The sequence below is a fragment of the Rutidosis leptorrhynchoides genome, chromosome 4, assembly GCF_046630445.1.
Source record: "Rutidosis leptorrhynchoides isolate AG116_Rl617_1_P2 chromosome 4, CSIRO_AGI_Rlap_v1, whole genome shotgun sequence".
Classification (NCBI taxonomy): domain Eukaryota; kingdom Viridiplantae; phylum Streptophyta; class Magnoliopsida; order Asterales; family Asteraceae; genus Rutidosis; species Rutidosis leptorrhynchoides.
This window is the reverse complement of record NC_092336.1, coordinates 167401713-167424997: the sequence shown is the minus strand read 5'-3', so window position 1 is coordinate 167424997 and position 23285 is coordinate 167401713. Positions and strand designations below refer to the sequence as shown.

Sequence of the window (23285 nt, the reverse complement as noted above, 5' to 3'; positions counted from 1 at the left end):
ATGCTATTAGAAATACCACTTATGATGATGAAATGTCCCTGAAATTTTAACCTTGGAATTTTAACTATGCCTGTTCTTATATTTATTTTGGCCAGATTATACTCCGTATATTTGCAATGAGGCAATCTGGTCTTATTATTAGCTTTGCATATAACTAGTGTTAGTGGTCCGTGCGCTGCGGCGGATTGGTTGATGATGTGGTTATACCCGTCATTTTGTTCCGGCAAATCGTATAATTTTTGTATACGGTATTTCATAACGCCTACTTATATGATTATATGTAGATGCACCGCTAGGGTTGCTAGTTACAAAAGTTGGTACATATTGTGCCGACTAATTCACAGGATTTGAGCCCACCGCCACATATACTCAAACATTGTTAAAACGACATCCAACCTTCAATTTACAAACCAGCCCCCTCAACTATCTTACAATCTTCAATTTGTCAGGGGTAAAAATTCTATTAAATAACTTTCACCCAAACACTCTGACAGTCCATATCTTCCTCAACGCCGCGACGTAAATGTTACCAACTTAAAAAATAAAGAATGAAAAAGAAAAAGGAAAAAAGAAATTGAAAAAAAGTTTAAAAAATATGGAAAATGTCAAGTATATTTTAAAATTATTTTACTTATTATTGTAGCACTAATCACCACACATTAAGTTAATTGGATGGTCATATGAAATTTATTTTATTATTGTTATGTGTAGATTATGCAACTAAAGTTACTCTCATATTTATTTTCATGAATAAACCATGTTATCAGACTCGATTATGTAGCATTGCTTGGACTCTTGTAGACAATTGGCATTTCTTGGGCTGAAAATATGGCCCATAAACATGTGAGTACGTGACTGCTTAAATTACATTAATATATTTGTCCTCAGTTTTCCTTTAAAAATAAAAAATAAAAATTGTCCCCGAACACCAATTTTCAATTTCTCTCATAACCTAGATCTGAAATATGATCTACTCCTTCCTCCCTAACAAATTCGCCGACACCACTGCAATTTTTTCAAATCCGACCACCAACAACCTCATTCACCCGCCAATGCTCATCCCTGTTTACCCTCCGTCACCGCCTGCTTAACCTTTTTGGGTTTTAATGACGCTAAATGTCGTCCACGTCATAGATCTGAACTTCGGCCACTGTGGTTTAGGGTTTTTAAAAACAAAATTGCTGCCTAATGGTAAACGTTTCTTCTCGTTTACGGTAATATTGAAGTTTATGATTGTATTTATTTTTGTTTATGTGGTTGTGTTTGTATATTTCCTTTGATTGTTTGTTTTTTTTTAAAAGGAACCAAGTTGTTCAAAAGGTTGATGGTGGCGGTTGCAGGAGATTGATGGTGGTGGTGGAAGGAGGTTGATAGTTGCGGTGGAAGGTGGCTGATGGTGTTGGACTTGAGTGGTGGTGGTGGCCAGAGCTCTTGAGAGTCGTTGACAGGAAAGGGAAGAAAAAAAATTTTACTGTTATACTGTAATTTTGATGATGTGGTGGGATATAATTGGTGGACATTGTCCATATATATACGAGTATAAAAAGACTCGCGCTCCACTGCAGGGTGGTTATAATCGGTTAACGGACAGTTAATTGAACGTTTAAAAAAATGATTAACAACATTAACGTTTAATAAATACTCGTAATAAATGAAAAGGAAGAGGGAAAAAGTATAAAAAAAAAAAATGGTGTAAATGACTTTGTGATTGTAGGTTAGTTGGCTGCCTGGTTAAGCAAATATGGTTTATCAAGTTTAATTACATACCCATCTCATTACTTAAACTTTGTGATTAGTTCAACCCAAAACATCCATTTAATTTGCTCCTATTTAGAAACCTTTAGTAGTTTGTTAGATTCGTTCACGTGATGATACGGTGTTACTAAAATAAAATAGGTTATACAATCGAAATCGTTTATTGTTAGATTCTGTTGGTTTGGTAGGGTCAAGCAAACGACGTAACGTTCTTAATAGTTTCATTAGTATAATCATAGTAGTTAGTCTTATTTACAATATTTTGTACTTTTGTAAACAATGATATAGTTAAAACTCATTTTTAATTTTTTAGTAGGTATTGTAATTATGTAGTAAATGGTTGAGGTTTAACTATTACAATTACGCCAAAAACTTATCAAAGTGTTTTTATCAAGAGTTGAATTTAAATTGAGTTTAAAAATATCAATAAGATAAATTGTAGTAGTGGGGTTTTATGTAGTAGGGAGTATATATAATGTACACAAACATACAAACAACCGAATAAAAATACATATAATAATTCTAAACCATTGAGTGCATCTGACCCCGATTTCTCTGGTGAAGATCCGCCCCTGCCGACGGCGAACATAAACACCAAACCACCGCTTATCACCACCAAACCGCCACCCTGACTGTGGTGGATGATGCTGGTGGTTTAAGTCCACCTACCCACTTTTTTTTTTTTCCCTATTTCTATATAAAAAAAATTTGTCTGAAAATTAAAGGAGGTTAAAGATGGATGTTGAGGGAGGTTAATGTTAATGGTGGAAGGAGGACGATGATGGTAGCGGCAGTAGGAAGAAGGTTGAAAGTGGTGGTGTTAGTGGTTGAGGTTAGAAGACGATAATGGTGGTGGCCGGAAATTAATGGCGTTGGTGGCAGGAGGAAATATGGTGGCAGTGTGAGGAAGTTGATGGTGGCGGTGGCTGATGGTGGTAAAGTGGTGGTGGTGGTGGTGGCGACGGCGGCGGTGAGAGGAGGTAGGTGGTAGAGTAGTGGTGGTGGCAAGAGGTATGTGGTTGTGGGGGTATTGGAAAAAAAAAAGGGAAAAAAAAAACAGTGATCTGCAAGAGTATGAAAGTATTTTTTGGGGTACGTGGCGGTATACCTTTGGAGGGCCTTGTCCATAGTTAGTGTATATAGTAATAATGAGATCAAAAAGTAAACTTCACTATGTCAGCCTTTCTTAACAAAATGTCAGGTAGAAATCTTGACCTGTTTTAGTATAATTGCGCGGTGTTTAAGATCAGTACTTGAATTTGTTTTTTCTTACGTAATCCACCAGTTTGATGAATTTGTTGTCATCTAAGTCCATCTCATAGAGTATTGTTAAACTTTTGTACCCATTTGTTAACAACTGTCATTAAGATTATCAAATAAATGGTTATAAATTGTGGAAAGAAGAATTTGAAACGAGTGATTAATGATGATACATTAATATTCACCCAATCCAAAGCATTAATCAAATGGAGGTATTCCTTTTGTTGGTATTCCTTTTGTTGATATTTTTAGTGACCTTACGTGAAGCATGAAACTTGAATCATGTAAATAGTCTAGCGCCTGCTATAAATTTGAATGACTAGCTTCTCATGAAGTGACTTGGCCCTGTTCTTGGTTTCAAACTCATCTTAGGTTTATCAGTTGAGGAAGAGTTTGACTCTTGACTAATGTATTTGCGTAGTCACTTTAAAGATCCCTTCATGTATGTTGCCATCGAGCCTAACCGTTTTTTGTTGCAGGGTGGTAATTATGATAATTTCTTTCGATGGGGCACGAATGTGGATAACAAATGGTGGCTGCATTATGGTGACTATAGGCGTATCATACTTATATCCCCTGAAGAAAGAACAACTCTAGCAGCAGCAATGAACCACCTTTGCACATAACCAAGCGAGAACTATACGCGAAGCCTGGTAAACTTCATCTCATGTTTCAATGCCATTCATGCTTATCGATAGTTAGTAAATCTAAGTTTGCCCACTCAATGTAGCAGCTAACAATATTCTTGCACACAGTTGTTGACTGCTGTCGTCTTGCGCTTCCCTTTTTCCCGTGTTGATTTGGTGAACGGATTACTTTAATTGGTAATTTGGTAATGTTGTCTTTTTTGGTTGTTACTAATTCCATTTATGAATCTGCTTAATTCGTGTTTTGTTGTTTTAATTGTTATAATTGCGTTTCGAACGTTACTGCTTCTGGGTTGTGATCTTAGTTGCCTCTTGGGTTTCATATTTCTACTCTTTTTAGGTAATTATCATGTTCATTCCCTCCCTGCAGGTTTGTGTGTTTTGATTTACGATGTTGCTGATTATCGGCTACGATGATGTTTATGCTAGCCATCACTTCTTACTGGGTAAATAATCACAAAGGCGGGCTAATACGTTATTAATGCATAAAATCATTTTAGAATCACATTAAATTGTAATTTGTCTGCCCATTTAAAAGACATTCGCAAAAGATGAAAACGTTAATTTAGCAAATGTTGTCAACAAAGTTGTTACTTTTATAATTAGTATTGTAACAGTTTGACTGGATGTGTAGTTCACCTGACTATTTGACACATATTGGGTTAACTTGCGTGCTCAATAGGTGATGGCTTAACTAAGTAGAAAAAAATAAAATTCCATTTGTAACTATTTGAATAGATATGTAGGCTATTGCATATTAACAAAGCTCTACCGCAGCTCAAGGACCTTCCGAACCATCGGGAACAAATCTCTTAAAATACAAACTTAATAAATCTCTCCCGTGAACTACAATAGCTTTCATCCAAAAATCCATTCAACTAATGAACGAATAAACTTGATTTTTTTAAATAAAACTTTAAGTATATAACTTAATTTATATTAACAATCATCAAATCAAATATCTATATATAAATACAAAATATGAAAATGTCAAATCTAAGAGTGTCAAATCATCATATGGACAGTTGTTTTGATTACTGTTCAAACTGTATTCATGATAATCTTATCATGATTATGTCCTTTTGAATCAGGGGAGTGATTCGTAATCACCTAATTTTAGTCGTACACCACTAAATGTGTTTTATAGATTTGTACAGTACAATACTATAAAACATGTTTGGTGGTGTATAGCTAAAAATAGGTAGTGTACGAATCATCGCCCAATGAGTTAAAGACAAAGTGTCAAATCTAGTTTGCAACGGTGATTAGTCAGTCGTTTGTAAAATTTGTTAAACTGTGTTGATTTTACCGGAACAACTACATATATTCATAATCATTGGATAATTACCATACATATTGCTTCAGAATTTTCTATCTCATTGACATGTACTTGTTTTATTTAAACTATATTCATTTTTAAGTGTAATGGAGAAAGTACATGAAACTTGATAATAATGACTATAAACAATTTATTGTTGTATTTTAATTGTATTCATTTATAACGTTTACGATACTGATATTTTCAATACATTTGGTTTAAATACAATACTATTAATAATGAAAGGTTTTGTCATTCTGATTGTATCATACATCTAATCGGTACCAACAATAACGTTTTCGAATACTATTTTATAGAGCTGTCATGCAACGCACAGGCTTAAGTTTGATTGTTCGAATACTGTGTTTTGTGTAAAAAAAAAATTACTTAAGTAGTTCACCCACAATAATACTTATGATACTGTCTTTATCATATCGTTAATTGATATAGCATTTTACGATTTAAGTTTATTTGTCAAAGAGTTCTCGTACAACGCACGAGCTCTTAAATCTAAGTCTACATCTACATCTACATTCAAAATATATGACAAGATATAACTTTAAAACATACCATCAAATGGTCGAAGAAGCTCTATTATAATTTATAACTCTCTTTACATATAAATAAAAATACTCATCTTCTCTATTACTCTATAGATAACCTGAATATAAAAAACATTCTTTTCTTCTAAGTGAAAGTAGCTAATACTATACTTGTCCGTATTAAGCAAGCCGGTTATTATACGGATCGAGTAAATACAACGATGATGATCAACACCATTGATTAAGGCTTAAGTAACTGTAAAGATAATTTATTTAGGGAATGAAAACAAGGATTAATTTTATTTGGCATGGGCCACGCTATGATTAAATTAATGGCATGCCTTCATAATCATTAATCATGTATACTTTATTAGTATCATTATATTTGACGATGGACGTAATAATCTATCAATCAATCAATCAATACATTATATAAACCGTGTCAATAATCCTACGTGTCAATTCTTGATTAATTCATGACACATGTCAACTCTCCCTTTACTCCTACCATATGTCAGTCTGTCAGTTATTTTCATCTATTAATTGAAATTATTAAATTATTAGATTTCCTAATTTAATTTGCTATACAGATTTCATTAAGGGGGTGTTTTGGTCCTTTCAAGCTCGTTTTTAGAGGCCACTTTAAGGGGGTGTTTTGGTCCTTTCACTTTAGGGCGGGTTTGAGACCATAAAAACTGATCAAGGCTTATCCTTATCTCACTTCTCGCTCTTTCACCTACACACTTTCGTTTAGAGAGAGAATTAGAGTTTTAGAGAGAGAGAGAGAGAGATAAGTCCAAGCTTTAAAGTCGTTCTCTACATCTTTAGCTACATTTTGGTAGTGGTGGTAAGTTTTAACTCCGAGTTTCAAGTCCAATTTGATTTATAGCTAGGGTTTGTTCATGTGTAGTTTGTAAGACCCATTTTAGTATCAAAGGGGTGAATTTGGGTAAGTTTGATGTATGGAAACCCTAAGGTTTAGGGTTTAGTCATATTGATTTGGAAGTTTGTACGGTTAATTGTGTTGTTGAATCACTAACACACTTATGTGTTAGTGGGAGGTTGCTAATGGGGTTCAAGTTTGACCCAATTGTGGGTCTTGACTTTAAAATGGATCAAATGGGAATGTTTGACCAAGTTGGGCAGGTTGGGTATAAGAATACCTCAAACTAGTGTTAGTTAGTGTGTTGGGCTATAATCACTAGCTATTAGTGATTTAATGTGGTCTTGACCTGGGATGGGTGTCATTAATGCAAATGGGTCATAATTGCACCTTGAGTCATTAATGCACTAGGAGTTAGGAGTTGGTAATGTAGTCCAACTTGTTTATGTGTTAATTGTGTATTTAATGTAATAGGTACTTTACATTGAAGCTTGCGGGATTGTATAATCGTCACCTAGGCGATAAAGTGTGTGGAATAATTATATGCGTATGTATATGATGTATTTATTTGTGTAGCGTGAGATGTGAAGTGTCGAAGTGTTAAGACACCACATTTCACGCGTCGAGTGAAGTGTCGAAGTGTTAAGACACCACTCCGTGATATATGACGAGTGAAGTGTCGAAGTGTTAAGACACCACTCCGGGAAGTTTGATGGGTGAAGTATCGATGTGTTAAGATGCCACCCGGGGTGAAGTATCGATGTGTTAAGATGCCACCCGGGGGTTAGTGATACGCAATGTTAAGTACGCTAACATATGTTGTGAACACCGATGGTCTTTCGCGATCACCATTCCCTTGTACGATTGGTTAACCATGGTTATGTGTTGTAGTGTAGCATATTATATTGTTCGGGTTATATGCTATTGTTTGTGCTAGATTGTGGTATTGGAGATTTAGCGTTATACTTTGTGTGACGATCGCTCCAAATCCATATGGACGAACACGTCATTCATTGATTTCATTGCGAGGTATTTGACCTCTATATGATACGTTTTGTAAACATTGCATTCTTTTGAAAAGGCACACCATAAATGAATATTTAAATCAAAGGTTTTCGACATCTGATGATTTCTACATATAGACAATCACCGTATATAATAGTTTACAATAGTACATCCGTTGACAATGCAGTCAAAATAAGGTACATGATGATGAATTGGTGAATGCAACGTTTTCTTGAAAAATATGTCATATAAGACTCCATGCACATAGCTTGTCTATCATATAAGCAAACAGCGGAAGACTTCTAGGGAGCCTGAGAATAAACATGTTTAAAAGTGTCAACACAAAGGTTGGTGAGTTCATAGTTTTAATATTGTGCATAATCTGTATATAAAGGTGGATCACAAGATTTCAGTTGTTTCATCCAAAAACGTTTATCAAAATATTCTACGAAATTGAGCACCCTGGTAACTAAACTTAACGTATATATAATTTATACCCTTTGTATAATCATCTTAATAATACACGCAAACCAACGTGTACGCTTCTCAAATAGCATATGTCCGTTAAAAGGCTAGTGCTCTAGCTCGGACGGGGATATCAAGCCCTATGGATCCATATATAACTACTCGCGCCCACCAGTTCTTATAACCGGCAGTTACTAGTTACCAAAGCTAAGGGATTTTCGGTTCAAACTCGGTGTAGAATTTAGTATGTACTTGTATCCATTGAGTTTAAAATAAAGTGCATGTATTCTCAGCCCAAAAATATAGATTGCAAAATCAATTAAAAAGGGAGCAAATGAAACTCACGCATATAAATATTGTATATCGGTTAATAAAGCATTTGCATGTATTCTCAGCCCAAAAATATAGATTGCAAAATCAATTAAAAAGGGAGCAAATGAAACTCACGCATATAAATATTGTATATCGGTTAATAAAGCATTTGCATGTATTCTCAGCCCAAAAATGTAGAGAGTAAAAAGGATCTTATGAAACTCACCTTAGCAGCATATAAAGTCGTTCACCAAAATGTGACCGAAACACGGATTACCAAATAACCGTAGATCTCAACCTAGAGAACATATGTTGGTAAATAAATGTCTATCAAGCTAGGTCTGGTCATAGCGTATCACAATCCTAATGCTCGATATCGATATACAAAAGTTATCCAAAGTCATTTCAAAAAGTCAATTTTGATACTAGTTCAACAAAACGAGATGTATCTTATATAAGGATTCATTTACTCGGCTGATAATATTTAAAATCTATTTTATCAATCTCGTAAACAAATTGTTTAAATCTTAGATTCAAAAGCAATTTCAATTAACGTCAATCATAATTCAGTTGATTATATCTTTTAATCCGTTCATCGAAACTATTTGATATCTAAATGAAAAGTTATTGATTTTTCGCCAGCTTTCCGAAAACATGTATATCATATACCTTTTACCGGTAATATATGTATTTAATTCGTGATTCATTATAAACTGTTTAACGACGAAATTTAGTATACAAGTATGTATAAATATATATTCGAGCACTAGACATGGATACACTATTAATATATAATAGATAAGATATAAATGCTTACCTATCAATATTGTGATTTAATATTGTAGGAAGGTACGTAGACGTAATGGAGATGATAAACACTAGGTTTGATTCACAAATATACCCTCGAACATTACCCATAACCTCCTTGGCAATAACCCATAATTTCCTTAGCTTTATCCCGCTCATAAAACTATTTTGAAAGTGACACGCTCATGACCTCGTCGTAGTATTTTATGTATAATACTAATAATATTACTAATAATAATTAGATTAATAATAACATTAATCTTATTAATAAAAATAATAATAATAATAATAATAATAATAATAATAATAATAATAATAATAATAATAATAATAATAATAATAATAATAATAATAATATAAATATAAGATGTATCGTATATGTGTGTGAGAAAACCGAACCGAAGTCGAGCTTTTATATAGACTTGGCCAGCAATATGGTGCCATGCGATCGCATGGCTTCCAAGCCTTTCTCCCATGCGATCGCATGGGCAGGATTTCCAGCTCACGATCTTTTAACATTTAGCTTGTCGACATTATATTATATAATATATATAATATATTTAATTTATATAATTAATTATATATTATATTAAATTCACATGCATAGTTGACTTGTAATTTTTTTCCGATAAGTCGTACGTCATCACTCGACTTATGTCCCGGTTTCGGTTTTTCGAACATCCTATCGTATACTGAGAAAACTTGTACTTTACGTTTCGTGAATCGTACCTTTGTCAAAATATAGTCTTAAATCATCCATAAACTATACCACTCGAGGTATAACTTATACATTTGAGTGTTTTGGTCATTTACTTCTATAAATCATCGTCTCGCTATTTGTTAACATATAATACATACATTTTCATTTTGAAATAGTGTTTTTCTGTAGCAAAGTTACTGTAGCAAAGTCAATTTTTTTACTGTAGCAATTCACCGTAGCAAAGTCAATTTCACTGTAGCAAATAGTGATTTTTGAAAACACTATAGCATTTTGGGTACTGTAGCAATTTGAAAATACTGTAGCAAATTAGTATTTTACTGGTTCATCTTAAACGCTTTAGTTAACTTATCTAAATATCAATCGAATCAATAAAGGAGTGTTACTATCGTTTACTAAATAACTTGAAATTATATATATGTATATATCTTTTTAATATACATAAATCAGTTTTTAAATACGCATTGCAAGTTATTTATGAATAATTAATATTCCAATATATATATATATATATATATATATATATATATATATATATATATATATATATATATATATTTTCAAATAGATGTTCATGAATCGTTGGTCAATAGACAAAGGTTAACTGAATATATAACATTAGTTCAAAAATTTTGAGAATCAATATTACAGACTTTGCTTATCGTGTCGAAAATGTTAATCATACAAAGATTAAGTTTAAATTTGATCAGAAATTTCCGGGTCATCACAGTACCTACCCGTTAAAGAAATTTCGTCCCGAAATTTGAGTGAGGTCGTCATGGCTAACAATAAAAATGTTTTAATGACGAATATGAATTGATAATAGAGTTTTATCTATGTTTGAATAATATGGATAAAATAATCCAACTACTCGAAGCGTATGAGAGAAGTTATCGTAATCAAGTGAAATGGAGAATAGAGATGCTTCTTATCTCTTGATGTAGTAACGATTGATTTCCGGATTTTAAGGAATAGAAAATCTTCATAATTTAAATAAGATTTGATTTTTTCAGAATTTGCGGAAATTAGGATTTTCTTTGATTAAATGCGTAATCTGCCTCTATTGCTGCGTCCGATATTTTGCTATAAATTGACCTCTTCCGTTTCATTATTTTCACTACTCCTACATCTTCTTCTTCATTTCATACTTTCATAAGATTGTGAAATGCTTCATCCAGTTCTGATTCTTGATATACTCCTAACTTTCATATCTGTCATTCTTCTTTTTCATCTACCACCAGAGGAAATTACTTTCTTCTACCATTACCTTGAGGTTATAGTGTTTTTCATTCTCCCGTGTCTTTATATTGCTATACGCATTGATATACACGGTTTGTAATTTCTGAGTGGTTGTTGGGTTTTATATCTTCCCTTATATTTCGATGTCTCTGCTTCTGTCTTTCCATAATCATTGACATCCACAGTTAATACTCTCTCCAATTTACTGTGATTTATATATACTCCCATTGATATTTTGAAGCTTCATGCTTTTGTTTTATCTTCTTGACTTTAAATCAAGCGAATAATGGTCCAGAATTCGTAGGTATGAATTTCGAAATGAACATAATTAATGTTCTAAAAAGGAAATGGTAATAGCACAATCTGACTTGTCAAATTAGCAGAATACCTCGAAAAAGACTGAATCATTAAGAAATTATTTTCTTGATAGTTTAGAGGTTAAATAGAATGAAAGAGTTATGTAACATAGTTTATAATGAGGGTAGGATCTGTGAACCTTTATCACGTTCCATTAGAAACTCAGCATGACTTACTGTAATATAATCACGTTGATCAAGTGTCATTATATTATACTAACTCATGCTTCAGTTCCCAACACCACTTCAAAAATATTCATATTTTAAACTCGAAGGTTTCAGAATTTAGAAACTAAAATAGTTTCTTTTATGATGTTACACAGATATCGCAAGGAGAAAATTGATTTCCGATAAGAATGATTATAGAATTATCTCCAGAAAATGGAGGATATTTATAATGAAAGATACGATGATATCTTAGAATTTCTAATATCAGAGGATGATGAAGAATATTATCCGCAAGGGTTTAGATTCGGAAGCAAGGTATTCGTTAATGGCTTCAGCAGATACTGAATAATTTAGATTCTTTGAAGGCAGGTTCAGTATTTGTGATTTATCCACAGCCACTTTCATTCTTTACTCAATCCGTTTTTCAGTTCCAAACCTTCTCTTTTTCTCAGCTTTACCACCATATTATTCTTTATCATCAAACTTTTGACTGTTAAGGTCGTTTACAGTTTTTGCTGCTTCATCAACATTTTTCCAATTTCAGAGAACTAGTTCATAGTTTGGGATGTTTTTCAGAAACTTCACATTCGAAGTATGTAAATCTAGAAGATAGATGTTATCTATATATAACTATTGTCGTAGAAAATGCTGCGAGATTCAAAATAAGGATTGCTAATTCCTGGTGGTTGGTATGGCAATTATTGTTACAAGATGTGGATGAGTACATGATACGGTTTCAATGAGTATAAGGATTTTTGGGAATGTCAAAGATCAATGAAGTCGTTGGTAAATTTACTGCTAATGTGGTGGAACATGAAAGATTCCCCGATAACAAAAACGTATATGCCAAAGTTACAAGTCTGAAAGGTCGTCGTTGACTTGTTGAACGGTTGATAATACTGGATACTTTGAAAAGAAATTGCAAGGTTATTTTCAGAAATAACAATGCTAAAGGATCTTTCACATTTTTGAAGTCAAAATATAGCTTTGAAAGATGTAGAGATCTAAGAATGATGTCACCCGTTAAATCTTGACTTGGATTCTGATCCGTCAATATCAGAATATGTAATTGAATTTGTATGGAAATGATTGTATATCGCTGTGAGCATACTTAATAATTTTTGAATCAAAGTTGAAGAATGTACAGTATAACATATTAATTATGAACTTATATATTTCCCGGGAATTACCTACCCGTTAAAGATTTCACAAGTAATATTTTGTACAAAAGAATTTTTATTACCGTCTTTATGAAAATATATGTATGTATATTTTCTTCAGATGTAATACAGATTTGATGAGTTAATATCATATTAAGCTCATTTGATTTTTGACTTGAATTAGAAATGAATAATCTCTAAAACATTAAAGATTTAATAATCTTTACGGAGTATTTCACTAATGTAATCAATACTCAGTTTTATTGATATTTTCTCAGTGAATCATGTTGGTGCTCATGGAACTCTTGCTAACTTCGCAAGGTACGAATGATGTTTTCTAGAAAGTTTCGAATACATCGAAGATGAAAGTATAAAATCAACCATATAATTGAATAATATACTTAGTTTATTATGAAATGGAATTCATTGAGTTGGAAACAGAGATTGTAGTTAACGATGGTTAAGTCATTAACGAAGGATGTACATCATAGCATATTAGTAATATGAATTAACCGAGTAGTACCTACCAGTTAAGATTCACAGGTAATAACTTGGTACGAAAAAATTTATTTTGATTTCAAAATTCACATATATTAAATATACATAAAATTTCTTCAGGGAAAATGAGTTAATACTTCATCGGTTATTGTTGCTGTTATTTCTTGGTAACAACGGTGCGTATGACGTTGATGCTCGTGGAACAGATTGTGAAGTTGAGGTTTGCGATGCGGATGTTGTTGGTGGTGGTAATGGTACTGTTGGTGTTGTTGTCGGTGGTACTGTTGATGCCGGTGATATTGCTGGTGCTTGTAACCTTTGCACCATATTCTCCAAAGTCACTACCCGAGCGCGAAGCTCGTTGACTTCTTCTACTACACCGGGATGATTGGCGGTTCGGACGAGCGGATGAATAAGATCCAGAATTTGAGATAGTATATTATCGTGACGAGATACTCTGGAAATGAGAGAGAAAATGGTGTCTCGAATAGGTTCGCCGGTAAGTGCTTCAGGTTCTTCGCCAAGAGGGCAATGTGGTGGATGGAACGGATCACCTTCTTCTTGTCTCCAATGATTAAGCAAACTACGAACCCATCCCCAATTCATCCAGAATAGGTGATGGCTGATTGGTTGATCCATTCCGGTTACACTGCTTTCGGAGCTCGAGGAGTTCGAGGAATCAAGTGAGAAATCCATATTATATGATAGGATAAAGGGTTTTTGATATGAAATAGATTATAGGATTTAGTTTGGTATTCTCCGATATATAATTTACATATGTATATATAATACCAAAATCCCATAAATTACGGAGAAATTTTCGGAAGATGGCAGTCAAAGTTTATAGTAACAGGTACGCTAAGATATGAATTTTGTCTATACACTATTCATGCAATCAATGCAGTAAAACGTGTATAGACTTAAGAATGATAAGCATGTAATTTCCGACAATAAATGATAAGCAAAACTTTTAACATGCAGACACAGTCGAAGTCCAGACTTACTAATATACTAACAACTATCAGTTAGACACACTTATGCAAGACCTGGTTCACTAGGACCAACGCTCTGATACCAACTGTGACGATCGCTCCAAATCCATATGGACGAACACGTCATTCATTGATTTCATTGCGAGGTATTTGACCTCTATATGATACGTTTTGTAAACATTGCATTCTTTTGAAAAGGCACACCATAAATGAATATTTAAATCAAAGGTTTTCGACATCTGATGATTTCTACATATAGACAATCACCGTATATAATAGTTTACAATAGTACATCCGTTGACAATGCAGTCAAAATAAGGTACATGATGATGAATTGGTGAATGCAACGTTTTCTTGAAAAATATGTCATATAAGACTCCATGCACATAGCTTGTCTATCATATAAGCAAACAGCGGAAGACTTCTAGGGAGCCTGAGAATAAACATGTTTAAAAGTGTCAACACAAAGGTTGGTGAGTTCATAGTTTTAATATTGTGCATAATCTGTATATAAAGGTGGATCACAAGATTTCAGTTGTTTCATCCAAAAACGTTTATCAAAATATTCTACGAAATTGAGCACCCTGGTAACTAAACTTAACGTATATATAATTTATACCCTTTGTATAATCATCTTAATAATACACGCAAACCAACGTGTACGCTTCTCAAATAGCATATGTCCGTTAAAAGGCTAGTGCTCTAGCTCGGACGGGGATATCAAGCCCTATGGATCCATATATAACTACTCGCGCCCACCAGTTCTTATAACCGGCAGTTACTAGTTACCAAAGCTAAGGGATTTTCGGTTCAAACTCGGTGTAGAATTTAGTATGTACTTGTATCCATTGCGTTTAAAATAAAGTGCATGTATTCTCAGCCCAAAAATATAGATTGAAAAATCAATTAAAAATGGAGCAAATGAAACTCACGCATATAAATATTGTATATCGGTTAATAAAGCATTTGCATGTATTCTCAGCCCAAAAATATAGATTGCAAAATCAATTAAAAAGGGAGCAAATGAAACTCACGCATATAAATATTGTATATCGGTTAATAAAGCATTTGCATGTATTCTCAGCCCAAAAATGTAGAGAGTAAAAAGGATCTTATGAAACTCACCTTAGCAGCATATAAAGTCGTTCACCAAAATGTGACCGAAACACGGATTACCAAATAACCGTAGATCTCAACCTAGAGAACATATGTTGGTAAATAAATGTCTATCAAGCTAGGTCTGGTCATAGCGTATCACAATCCTAATGCTCGATATCGATATACAAAAGTTATCCAAAGTCATTTCAAAAAGTCAATTTTGATACTAGTTCAACAAAACGAGATGTATCTTATATAAGGATTCATTTACTCGGCTGATAATATTTAAAATCTATTTTATCAATCTCGTAAACAAATTGTTTAAATCTTAGATTCAAAAGCAATTTCAATTAACGTCAATCATAATTCAGTTGATTATATCTTTTAATCCGTTCATCGAAACTATTTGATATCTAAATGAAAAGTTATTGATTTTTCGCCAGCTTTCCGAAAACATGTATATCATATACCTTTTACCAGTAATATATGTATTTAATTCGTGATTCATTATAAACTGTTTAACGACGAAATTTAGTATACAAGTATGTATAAATATATATTCGAGCACTAGACATGGATACACTATTAATATATAATAGATAAGATATAAATGCTTACCTATCAATATTGTGATTTAATATTGTAGGAAGGTACGTAGACGTAATGGAGATGATAAACACTAGGTTTGATTCACAAATATACCCTCGAACATTACCCATAACCTCCTTGGCAATAACCCATAATTTCCTTAGCTTTATCCCGCTCATAAAACTATTTTGAAAGTGACACGCTCATGACCTCGTCGTAGTATTTTATGTATAATACTAATAATATTACTAATAATAATTAGATTAATAATAACATTAATCTTATTAATAAAAATAATAATAATAATAATAATAATAATAATAATAATAATAATAATAATAATAATAATAATAATAATAATAATAATAATAATAATAATAATAATATAAATATAAGATGTATCGTATATGTGTGTGAGAAAACCGAACCGAAGTCGAGCTTTTATATAGACTTGGCCAGCAATATGGTGCCATGCGATCGCATGGCTTCCAAGCCTTTCTCCCATGCGATCGCATGGGCAGGATTTCCAGCTCACGATCTTTTAACATTTAGCTTGTCGACATTATATTATATAATATATATAATATATTTAATTTATATAATTAATTATATATTATATTAAATTCACATGCATAGTTGACTTGTAATTTTTTTCCGATAAGTCGTACGTCATCACTCGACTTATGTCCCGGTTTCGGTTTTTCGAACATCCTATCGTATACTGAGAAAACTTGTACTTTACGTTTCGTGAATCGTACCTTTGTCAAAATATAGTCTTAAATCATCCATAAACTATACCACTCGAGGTATAACTTATACATTTGAGTGTTTTGGTCATTTACTTCTATAAATCATCGTCTCGCTATTTGTTAACATATAATACATACATTTTCATTTTGAAATAGTGTTTTTCTGTAGCAAAGTCAATTTTTTTACTGTAGCAATTCACCGTAGCAAAGTCAATTTCACTGTAGCAAATAGTGATTTTTGAAAACACTATAGCATTTTGGGTACTGTAGCAATTTGAAAATACTGTAGCAAATTAGTATTTTACTGGTTCATCTTAAACGCTTTAGTTAACTTATCTAAATATCAATCGAATCAATAAACGAGTGTTACTATCGTTTACTAAATAACTTGAAATTATATATATGTATATATCTTTTTAATATACATAAATCAGTTTTTAAATACGCATTGCAAGTTATTTATGAATAATTAATATTCCAATATATATATATATATATATATATATATATATATATATATATATATATATATATATATATATATATATATATATATATATCTATTTTCAAATAGATGTTCATGAATCGTTAGTCAATAGACAAAGGTTAACTGAATATATAACATTAGTTCAAAAATTTTGAGAATCAATATTACAGACTTTGCTTATCGTGTCGAAAATGTTAATCATACAAAGATTAAGTTTAAATTTGATCAGAAATTTCCGGGTCATCACACTTTGCGATGGTATGCTAATTAAATTGCTAGCGTGTATGCGGTAATTATGTAAGTGATTGCAAGTAAGTAGGTTATATATGTATGTGTACAATTATTGTATTCATGTAACAACCCAACCCAATATACAATCGAACACGCATAAAATAATAAAAAAAAAATTACAGGGGAGTGCGCCACGCGCACCACCTCAGGGTGAGCGGCGCGCACAGGCCCACATTCAGTTCTGTCCGGTTTTATCAATTTTCAAATAAAGATCTCCCACTTCCCGACATATTTAGATGAAACGCTTTTCACAACATGTTATAATGGTTAAAACTCACACGATTCAATAATAAAATGAATTTTACAAAATGGGGCCCACATCGGCCGTTTTACGAGTTTCATACAAAAGTTTGAGTTTCGACCACACTAGTTTAAATTCCAAACGACACTAAGAGCATGGTGTTTGGGGTTAAACTACCCAAATCTCGGTCAAACTCCAAAAGCTATCACATCCAAAAGCGTCCCCTATCAAACAACAAGCGGAAAATCTCTAATCCAACCGTACGCCCTTACCCTTATCAACGCCCGAGCCTATAAAAAGATAAACAACGAGAGGGTAAGCAAAGCTTAGTGAATGCAATAATTATACATATAAATATATAATTTACTTACTTGCAAACACTTACAACACATCCGCATACATACTAGCAACATAATTAGCATACCTTTATAATGTATAACGCTAAATCGTCGATAACATAAGCTAGTATAACAATATCATATAATGCAACAACACAATACGTTATAACACAATACATAAGCATTGATGTTCACAACATCCATTAGTATTCGAATCCCAAGGTTAGCTCAACGAATGGTATCGTCAACATCCAACTTAATACCCATTCATCCCAATAAATGTGGTATCGTCAACATCGAACTTAAACCCACATATGAGGTATCGTCAACATCGAACTTAAACCCTCATCGAATTTCACTACACTAGCGGTATGGCTTCGTCAACATCGAACTTTAAATCCATACATGAGGTATCGCCAACATCGAACTTAAACCCTCATCAAAACGAACCAACAATATACTCTAGGTTATGGTATCGTCAACATCGAACTTTAACCCATACCCCACAAGTAAATAAATCATATACATACATATATAATTATTCCACTCACCTCAACGATTTGGTGATGATTTTATACTTTCGAATGCTTCAAAGCCGAGTACCTAATACAATAAGCACTCAATCAACAAACAAACTTGTTGGGCTAAACACCAACAATTCACTCAAGTGAATTTAATGACTTAAATGCATTAAATGCCCCATTTTCACCAAAACCGCCCCTTAAGGGTCAAGACCCTCGTCAATCACTTAAAAGCTAGTGATTAAGGTCTATCAACACTAACTATAACACAATTAGGGTAATTCATACCCATAATCCCAAACTAGGTAAATCATTAACCCCTTTGACTCATTTAAAGTCAACACACCCATTTCGGGTCATCCACTAACCCAACTAACACCCATTTACCAATTAGCTAGGTGTGCTAGTAATTAACTAACCAATTAGGACTCATAACATCAATTAATACTTTGAAACCCTAAGTTAGTTACCATTTCCATCTTACCCAAGAACACCCAAAATCAACAATTATGGGTTTTATGTTCTTCATTTACCCAAACCCTAACCCTACACAAAATCAAAGTAGGGAAATCAAGATTAGAGCTTACCACTACAACCCCAACGTAGCTAGTGAGTAGATGAACGACTTTAATACCCGCACTTTGGCCCGAGAACAACTTCTTCCTCTTGGATTTAAGCTTTCTCACTCAAGAAATCACACTCTCTCTCCAAAATTAAAGTGAAGAAGATAAGGTTGTTGAAAATGAAGTGAATGATACCCCAAGATCTGACCTACTGGCCTCCAACACGTCCACAAGTGAAATTACCAAAATGCCCATCAAAATATCTGAATAAAACAACAGAACCCGGCTACAGTGAGGAGTGCGCCAGGCGCACCCCTAAGTGTGCGCTGAGCGCACCCTGCTCAGTTCGCCCTCTGACCTCTGTTTTAATATACAAGGTCACCCACACTTCATGTACCTTATACTCTGCTGTACAATGAAGATTAGGGTCTTACAATTCACTAAGCGTTTTGCTTATCCTCTCGTTGTTTACTCTTTTTAGGTTCCGGTGTGGACAAAGGCAAAGGTATACTTTTGAATTAGAGACCCCCATCTAGTGGGCTATTGGAGGGTATTTTTGGATGCGACCTTGTTGGGTAGTTTAACCCCAAACGTCATGCTCGTGTTTTGTTTGGCAATTAAACTCATGGGTCGTTATTACATTTTGAATTATACTAAACTTTAATTCTCGAAGCATTGTACGAAACGTTTTCCTGTTATTAAACTTGTGTGGTGGTTGTTTATGATTCGAAAAACGTAATGCAGTGTCATACTAATGTTATTAATGTTTTAAAAAAAAATCTGTCGGGTTACGGACGGGTTGGGTCCTTTCAAGTGGTATCAGAGCACATAAATGCGGTCCTTTCAAGCACATAAGTCAAAGTATTCCATTCATCCGGGTGCGACGAAAATGTACCTTGATTTGAAGAAAGAGTATTGGTGGCCCGGAATGAAGCGTGACGTGGTTAAGTATGTTGAACAATGCGTTACGTATTTGCAAGTTTAGGTCGAGCATCAAAAGTCGTATGGTATGTTGCAACCTTTAGAAATCCCGAAGTGGAAGTGGGAGCACATTACCATGGATTTTATTACAAAGTTACCAAAGACGGCGAGAACTCAATTTGATACAATTTGGGTGATAGTTGATCGGTTGATTAAGAATGCATTGTTTCTTCCCATCCGGGAGATGATATCATCGGAGACTTTATCAAAGTTGTTTATCAAGGAAGTGATATCGAGACATGGGGTTCGTATATCTATTGTTTCGGATTGGGATACTCATTTCACATCTCGATTTTGGAATAAGTTTCATGAAGATATGGGTACACAATTGAAGATGAGCACGGCGTATCATCCTCAAACGGACGGTAAACCGAACGTACGAATCAAACGTTGGAGGATATGCTACGGGCACGTGTTATTGATTTCGGTTGTAGTTTGGATGAGCACTTGCCTTTAGTGGAATTCTCGTACAACAATAGTTATCATGCTAGTATTGGAATGCCACCGTATGAGATGCTTTATAGACGAAGGTGTCGAACCCCGGTTTGTTGGGGGGAACTGGGATAAAAGGAAATCGAGAGTACCGATTTGGTTTTAGAGACGAATAGTAAGATTTAGATGATTCGGGCTCGACTTAAGGCGGCGTAAGATATGCAAAAATCTTATGCCGATAAACGAAGGCGACCGATTGAGTTTCAAGAAGGTGACATGGTGATGCTTAAGTTTTCGCCATGGAAAGGTATTATTCGGTTTCGAAAGCGGGAAAAGTTAGCTCCTCGGTTTATCGGGCCTTTCAAAATTTTGGCTCGTGTTAGTGAGGTTGCTTATAGACTAGAGTTACTCGAAGAGCTTGCGGGAATTCATAACACATTTCATGTTTCCCATCTCTGTAAGTGTCTTGCGGATGACTCGACTTGGGTGCCATTAGATGAAATTGCTCTAAATAACAAATTAGAGTACGTTGAAGAACCGATAGCCATTCTTGATGAAAAGGTCAAGTTGTTGCGTAATAAAGAAGTGAGAACTTACAAAGTGCAATGGCGACATAGAAAGTGAAATGTCCCGTTCATATTGATTATAAACGTTCCATATTAATTGATTTCGTTGCGAGGTTTTGACCTCTATATGAGACATTTTTCAAAGACTGCATTCATTTTTAAAACAACCATAACCTTTATTTTATCAATAAAGGTTTTTAAAACATTACGTAGATTATCAAATAATGATAATCTAAAATATACTGTTTACACACGACCATTACATAATGGTTTACAATACAAATATGTTACATCAAAATCAGTTTCTTGAATGCAGTTTTTACACAATATCATACAAACATGGACTCCAAATCTTGTCCTTATTTTAGTATGCAACAGCGGAAGCTCTTAGTATTCACCTGAGAATAAACATGCTTTAAACGTCAACAAAAATGTTGGTGATTTATAGGTTTAACCTATATATATCAAATCGTAACAATAGACCACAAGATTTCATATTTCAATATACATCCCATACATAGAGATAAAAATCATTCATATGGTGAACACCTGGTAACCGACATTAACAAGATGCATATATAAGAATATCCCCATCATTCCGGGACACCCTTCGGATATGATATAAATTTCAAAGTACTAAAGCATCCGGTACTTTGGATGGGGTTTGTTAGGCCCAATAGATATATCTTTAGGATTCACGTCAATTATGGTGTCTGTTCCCTAATTCTTAGATTACCAGACTTAATAAAAAGGGGCATATTAGATTTCGATAATTCAACCATAGAATGTAGTTTCACGTACTTGTGTCTATTTTGTAAATCATTTATAAAACCTGCATGTATTCTCATCCCAAAAATATTATATTTTAAAAGTGGGACTATAACTCACTTTCACAGATATTTCCTTCCTCGGAAATAAGACTTGGCCACGGATCGATTCACGAACCTATACAAATATGTACATATATATCAAAGTATGATCAAAATATAATTACAACCATTTTTATTATGTTTTAAAGATTTAAGTGTATTAAGTCAGCTGTCCTCGTTAGTAACCTACAACTAGTTGTCCACAGTTAGATGTACAGAAATAAATCGATATATATTTTCTTGAATCAATCCATGACCCAGTGTATACACGTCTCAGGCTAGATCACAACTCAAAGTATATATATTTTTGGAAACAACCTCAACCCTGTATAGCTAACTCCAACATTACTGCATATAGAGTGTCTATAGTTGTACCAAATAATATATATACATGGGTCGATATGATATGTCAAAACATTTGCATACGTGTCTATGGTATCCCAAGATTTCATAATATATTAGAATACATGTATAATACAATATAAGTTAGCTAGGATATGATTTGTATAGATTTGTTAAACATTTCCCGTAGCTAAAAAGATCAAAAATATCCAATCTTGTTTTACTCATAACTTCTTCATATTAAATCCGTTTTGAGTGAATCAAATTGCTATGGTTTCTTATTGAACTCTAATTTAAGAATCCAAACAGAAAAAATATAGGTTTATAGTCAGAAATTTAAGTTACATGTCAATTACTAAAGAGGTAGTCATTTCCGTTGAAAGAACGACATCTTGATGACCATTTTGAAAAACATACTTTCACTTTGAGTTTAACTAAGATTTTTGGATATAGTTTCATGTTCATATGAAAAATAATTTTCCCAGAAGAACAACTTTTAAATCAAAGTTTATCATAGTTTTTAATTATCCAAACCAAAACAGCCCCCGGTTTCACTACGACGGCGTATATCCGATTTTATGGTGTTCATCGTGTTTCCAGGTTTTAAATCATTAAGTTAGCATATCATATAGATATATAATATGTGTTTATTTAATTTTAAAAGTTAAGTTAGAAGGATTAACTTTTATTTGCGAACAAGTTTAGAATTAACTAAATTATGTTCTAGTGATTACAAGTTTAAACCTTCGAATGAGATAGCTTTATATGTATGAATCAAATGATGTTATGAACATCATTACTACCTAAAGTTTTCTGGATAAAACTACTGGAAATGAGAAAAATGGATCTAGCTTCAAAGGATCCTTGGATGGCTTGAAAGTTCTTGAAGCAGAATCATGACACGAAAACAGTTCAAGTAAGATTTTTACTCATAATAAGATTGTTATAGTTGTAGAAATTGAATCAAAGTTTGAATATGAATATTACCTTGAATTAGAAAGATAACTTACTGTAAATAACAAAGGTTCCTTGATCTTAGATGATTACTTGGAATGGATTAGAAAGCTTAGAAGTAGACTTGCAAACTTGGAAGT

General features: G+C 33.3%; 1 long non-coding RNA gene across 3 annotated transcripts; it reads left to right on the top strand.

Annotated features, from left to right (window-relative positions):
- Nucleotides 1–2239: 2239 nt before the first annotated feature.
- LOC139840363 (uncharacterized) lies at nt 2240–4361 on the top strand. Of its 3 annotated transcripts, none has more exons than XR_011757389.1 (4): nt 2240–2956; nt 3495–3668; nt 3771–3839; nt 4033–4361. It is a non-coding gene; the product is annotated as an uncharacterized lncRNA (long non-coding RNA). The 3 variants fall into 3 exon arrangements; XR_011757388.1 differs by having other exon boundaries at nt 3771–3847; XR_011757387.1 differs by lacking the exon at nt 4033–4361 and having other exon boundaries at nt 3771–3977.
- Nucleotides 4362–23285: the final 18924 nt, after the last annotated feature.